Below are 6,038 nucleotides of genomic sequence, written 5' to 3'. Positions count from 1 at the left end.
TGCTCTAATCTTATTTTGAGGGTCAAGAGACCCTTAAATAACCTTTTACCAAGGTTTAAAAAAATTATATCTACAACCCTTGATAAATAAGGTTATTTAAGGGGTCTCTTGACCCTCAAAACAAGATTTTATTTTATTTAAAAAAAAAAAAAAAAAAACCACAATCATGCACAAACATATATATATATATACATACACAAAAATTCATAATTGTATGAATTTATATGATACCAAAAGTCAGATTAACCCGATCAATATTTATATGATCTAATTCAATAGTCAACATGGGCAAGAGTTTTAAATTGTAAAAACAAGATTCTTTGCACAATCTGACATGGTAGTAAGTGAACAGAACAAATCCTAATACATCCTATATAAGGCCAAAGGTGATGAAAGGAAATAAAAATCGGTTACATGCACAGCTTTATATACGTGTCCCTTCCCAGATTCTAAATTCTTCACATGTTTCCTTATATCAGCAACCCAAATTAACAGCAAAGCCACCTGAAAAAAACAAAAATGGAAATTTCACAATTAGACTAAAGGAACAGAATATCACAACATTGAACTTTCAACAGATAAATCAAATATACATCAGCACCAGACTAATCCATATATATAATCATTTGAGAGGCCTGCCAAATCATGGAAATGTGCCAACCAAAGCATGCCAGTGAAAAGATTAAGTCAAGCATATTATTATTTGACTTGCTGTTAACAATAGCAATCTAGTATGCATTTTGTTCCAGCAATCAGTTAGATGTTATATAAATCAGTTAAGGATTGCAAAAGCAAACTAGTACCAACAGCTCAACAAGTCATTCCAAATTTATCCAATAGTACTAAAACAGTGACTAGCTTGAGATGATCTTCATACCTTAGTGATCACTACTAGATTGGGCTGATTGTGAGGTGATACAACTCAACAGAGCAACTAAAATTTGTAATGATAAAAGCAATAATGAACTGATCCATAGTAGCTTTTAGACTAACCCATTACCTATATTCTCACACTACCAAGAAAATTATTATAGATCAAGTGCATAAAACTTGAAAAGTGGAGACGAAAGCTATATTCTTTCAAATAGTAAGAGCTCAAAGTTTTCCTCGAGTTATTTCTATAAATCAAAAATCTGTAAAATGCAAGTTTAGGTTATGAAATTTAATCATTGTCTATTAGGTGACAACATATTGGTTCCACTTTCTTATTAATATCACTTAGTACAACGAGGAAACAAATTCAGTTGGAACAATATTTCACGGAAGCTTTCAAAAGGGAGAACAACATATAGCATGTGCAGGTATTTTTGTATGAAACACACTAATAAAGAAGTTAGGGAAAAAACACATTAAGAGAGAAATTGGAATATAACCTTTGCAGATGAAACACAAGTAAACTCAGGAATGGAGCATGTCACGTTGCTCATTAGCTTGCAAGTTGCTGCACAAACAGATAGAGCTTAGTAAATATTCGCAAAATATTCAATTATGAGATAAAATACTATTGTAGTAACATGGAGAAAGAAGAAAATGTTTAATTTACAGTGAAAATTGACTCGTGTTTAAGTACAAAAAAAGCAGGAAACTTTCAGGTTCACAACCCCACACAAAGGTTATCACAGGTTAGTCATTCCTCTTTCTGTCACACTTTTCATTTTGAATTTTTGGTAGTTGCCTATTATCTGTTAGGGGGAATAAAGCCATAGCAAATCCGACCAATAGCAAGCTAAATCATGGAAATGTGCCAACCAAAGCATGCATATAAATCAGATTAAGTCATGCATATTATTATTTGACTTGCTGTTAACAATAGCAATCCAGTACGCATTTTGTTCCAGCAATCAGTTAGATGTTATATAAATCAGATAAGGATTGCAAAAGCAAACTAAAACAGTGACTAGCTTGAGATGATCTTCATACCTTAGTGATCACTACTAGATTGGGCTGATTGCGAGGTGATACAACTCAACATCTGCATCATCATATTGTCACAATGTGCTCTTTGTGCTGCCATTTGACTAGCTTGTTGTTCCTCAAAATGTCTTCTTTGTTCTATCATTTGAATAGCTTGTTGTTCGAGCATGCTTTTGTGGTGCTTTACTTCTTCTTTCAACTCTACAGAAAGCTCCATTTGATTACCACTCTATAAAAATTTAAGGGAGGAAAATCCAACTTCAACAAATTTCAAGGACAAAATGTAATCTTTCCACAATAATAAAAAATCAAGAAGATTTTATTGAAATAGCAGAAACCATATGAATTACACTGAAAACATGAGGAGCAGAGCCTAAAACAAAATAACTAGCCAGCTTATTCAATAAAGACCAAGTTGCTAAGCAGTGGGCTGCACCATTTGCTTCTCTTAAAACCTAGTCAAACACCATGCTAAATTGTGAACACATAATTCATCAAACAAAAATTCTATATATAACAAAACTATGCAACTATAATTTCATTATCCCTCTCTTGTGTGTGCATGATTGTTTCTTAAAAAAAAAAAAACTAGTGACAGTAACAACACAAATTCAAACACCATGCTAAATTGTTAAATTCAAACACCATGATTCAGAAATAGGGCCAAAATTCTAAGAAATTTGAAAACTAGACAAAAACAAGATGGTTAATATCTGATGCACCAACTTAGTTGCATAAATCATTATTTAATATAATTTCTCAGTACTCTGCAGCTTTTTATCAATCTCAATACACCTAAAATGATTTCCAAATTTAGATTTTGACTTCATTCATTTTGCACCGGAAATACATTCCCAATAGAAGAAAAGTAAATTTACACATTGAGAATCCAAAATATCGAATCATATATTTGAAATTTGATAATATTATTCACTCTTTATGGAACTTTTCTTCTATTGCCATCATCATTCTTACACTATGATCCTCAGCCTTGCTATTCTCTTCATTTCCAAAGGTAAATAAATAAATAAAATTTCCCATTGATTTTAAATTCTGCCCCTTACATTTTTAACACAAACAGTATTTATTAAATTAATAGGGAGGAAAAAGCAGTTTACTTACCAAATGAATATTAAAAATAATATGTTCACCCAAAAAGGTAATATATATATATATATATATATATAAGCAGGACATTGATTCTCATTATAAATTTAAAATTAAAAAATAAATAAAAAAGAAGAAGAAGAAAGAAAGAAAGAAGCAACAAGCTATATGAAAGAAAAGGACTACCGTCTCCATACCTAAGACTAAGAAAAGTTTGGAACTTGAAAGTAATACTTCCGATTAGACACGACAGCTAATTTGAAGGAGAGGCAGGTATGACATAATGTTAGCCTCAATAGCTGAGCTGATTCAATCATTAAGAAGTGACCATGTTATGGAAACCTGACAGGTTAACCTTGGCAGATATCACATTAATGGTGATTTTAGCAAAGAAAGGTGACAAGTAACTTCTATCATAGCGATACTCTGTAAACCTAACAAGTAAACCTTGGTGCATATCACTGTAATGGTATGAACAAACTCAAACATTGTTGGCAATAAAATAGAAGTGCACCAAAAAGCCGCATGTGCTGCATGCCATGCATAGATAGTAAATGTCAACTTCCACAATTACAAGTTACGCTTGGGTGGCAAACTTCATAACAAAAATAATGACACAATATAGAAGACTCACTAGGACAGGAATAAGTGATTCAGTGTATGCACCAATTCTCTAGAGCTCACCAAACAGAAATGGATATATGATGTGCCAAAGCCTACATAGATAGCTCTCCCTCAAGAAATAAAAGAGGAAAGGGGGCAGGGGGGAGTCAAATGGTCTTTTTTTAACGAAGAAAGCCAAGTGGACACTGAGGTTCTGTCAGAGTGAAGATTAAGCTTGATAATAGAAAGTATCTAAAACTCATTCTAATCAACAACTTCTCAACTCTCATGGTGGGTTTTCCCTTCTCCTTGAAGAGTTCTTCACATGAAGTTCCTTTTCTCATAATTCTTGTGTATGCAGTCCCTCCACTATTGATATAAACTATATCAAGTGACATCAAATTACACAAGAAGCAATAAAGAATAAACCACCAATTTCGAGCAAGTTTATCCTTTCTACATCACATTCAATTCAATCTCACAAAATGCACCACATCGCATTCAAATTCAATTCAGTCATGCATCAAACCAAATAAAGCATTTTGCAACTAATGACATAACAGAGGCAATTAATTCTCAACCATAGCAATAGCACATAGCAATCTCTCTAGTAAATTTACAATTAATGAAAAGTGAGAACAATAGTTTATCAAGACTATCCACTATCATGTCAGGTATACAACTGTCTTATGCACATAAAAGCAAGCAGACTCACCATACAACAGAAAAAAATAAATAAATAAATAAAATTGATAAAAAGGCATGTTATTTATATAGCTTTGCTGTTGCACTTTTTACTTAACCCAAAATAAATAAATAAAGGAGAATTGTTACCTTTTTGCTATATTTAAAATCACGTTTGGGAAGAAAATGCAGAGGCAGGTTGAAAGAACAGGATTGGAAACAAATCTAGCACCCTTTGAGATCAGCGTCCGAATGGCCTGTCAAACAGAAATATTTATAATTCTATTGGAGCCCATCCTTTTCAACCATAAAATATGAACCAAAGCACTGGAAAAAAAAAAAAACAAGAAAAAAAACTAAAGTTGCCTCAACCATTCTGTTATCTAAACAAAAACCTGTGTCCATTCCAAATTACCATAAAAAATAAAACCGATAGCATTTCAATAAACCCATCATCCCAAACACAATGTTTAAAATAGTAAATTACAAATTAAGGTCCTCTGAGTCTACAAAGTCTTAGGGTAACTCCACTCTGGAATTATTAAAATACTACTATTTCACTATAAAAACCCAAGTAAGCTTTAAGCACTACTAATATTCCTCTACTACTAAACACAAATTCCCAATAGCTAACAATGATACCCAGTAGATCCATACAGTTCAAAGTCAACACTCACCACCAAAGCCAACAAGTTGGACGATGCAGATTGAAATAAACACACACACACACACGGAGAGAAAGAAAACTAAATTTGAATACACAAACACAATAAATCAAGTCTTAGAGAGTGTCTAAAAAAACTCAATCAATATTTGTATGAAAACTGTAAAGGAAACGGAGATTATGATTTGAAATCGAATAATGAAATTGCAAAGGTCGAACAATTAGAAATCGAAATAGGGAAATCGATGATGAGCTCAGTTTTTTGAGAAATGTGAAACAAAAATCATGGGGAAATCAATGAAAAAATGTGGGTAAACCAAAAAAACAAAAAAATCAAGACGAAATTAGGGTTTGTGATTCGTACCTAACCGGAGCTGAGAAACACAATGCCAAGAGAGAGGAAGAGTCACAAAACCGAGATCGTACCTAATCGGAGCTGTGCGATCGTACCTAATCGATGATCGTCAAGCTCTATGAGATCTCCATGATCGTCGAGCTCTATGAGATCTCCATGCGCTCTGTGAGATTTCTCAGTTTCAGGCTTTCAACGAAAGAGTGATAAGAGCTCTGTGTTTGTTGGTTACGTTCGGGCTATGTTTTTAAATTTTGTTGGGCTTTTTCAAGGGATGAAAATTTTGTTGTGGGCTTTTTTCAAGGGCTGAAAGTTTTGTAATTTTTTATCAAGGGTTATGGGCTGAAAAAGTTGACGCGTTTTTTTTTTCACACCTATTTCAAGGGTGTTTTAATTTATTTTGAGGGTCTAAATAACTGTTGAAATAAAGTTAAGTAATATATCCTACCGCATTTGTATTTATAGCTTGTATCCACAGATTTTAGTAAACCCTCGATAAAAGAGGGTTGAAATAACTGAAGTTTGTTGTAGTGTAGGACATTGAATAAGTTCTTCAAGTCAACCCAGCTCTAAACATGTCGAACGCCTCATCTAGTATATCCTGTTGACATTAGAAATTTTTTTTATAATTGAGTTGAAATTTCATAAATGTTTTCTAGGTGATTTCATTACTTTGTTATAGAATGAATTTTATAATTGTGAGTGTATATAGAA

The 6,038-nt window shown here is 32.8% G+C and overlaps 1 long non-coding RNA gene across 8 annotated transcripts; it reads right to left on the bottom strand.

The window, feature by feature from the left end:
• Positions 1–218: 218 nt before the first annotated feature.
• LOC115991603 lies at positions 219–5,577 on the bottom strand. Of its 8 annotated transcripts, none has more exons than XR_004092238.1 (7): positions 5,337–5,577; positions 4,459–4,565; positions 3,219–3,325; positions 2,265–2,369; positions 1,921–2,143; positions 1,374–1,441; positions 219–504 (listed from the first exon to the last, which is right to left on the bottom strand). It is a non-coding gene; the product is annotated as an uncharacterized LOC115991603 (long non-coding RNA). The 8 variants fall into 8 exon arrangements; XR_004092240.1 differs by having other exon boundaries at positions 3,219–3,320; XR_004092242.1 differs by having other exon boundaries at positions 1,921–2,115; positions 5,337–5,576.
• Between the last annotated feature and the right edge of the window lie 461 nt (positions 5,578–6,038).

Source organism: Quercus lobata, chromosome 5 (assembly GCF_001633185.2).
Source record: "Quercus lobata isolate SW786 chromosome 5, ValleyOak3.0 Primary Assembly, whole genome shotgun sequence".
Classification (NCBI taxonomy): domain Eukaryota; kingdom Viridiplantae; phylum Streptophyta; class Magnoliopsida; order Fagales; family Fagaceae; genus Quercus; species Quercus lobata.
This window is presented reverse-complemented; position numbering and strand designations above follow the sequence as displayed.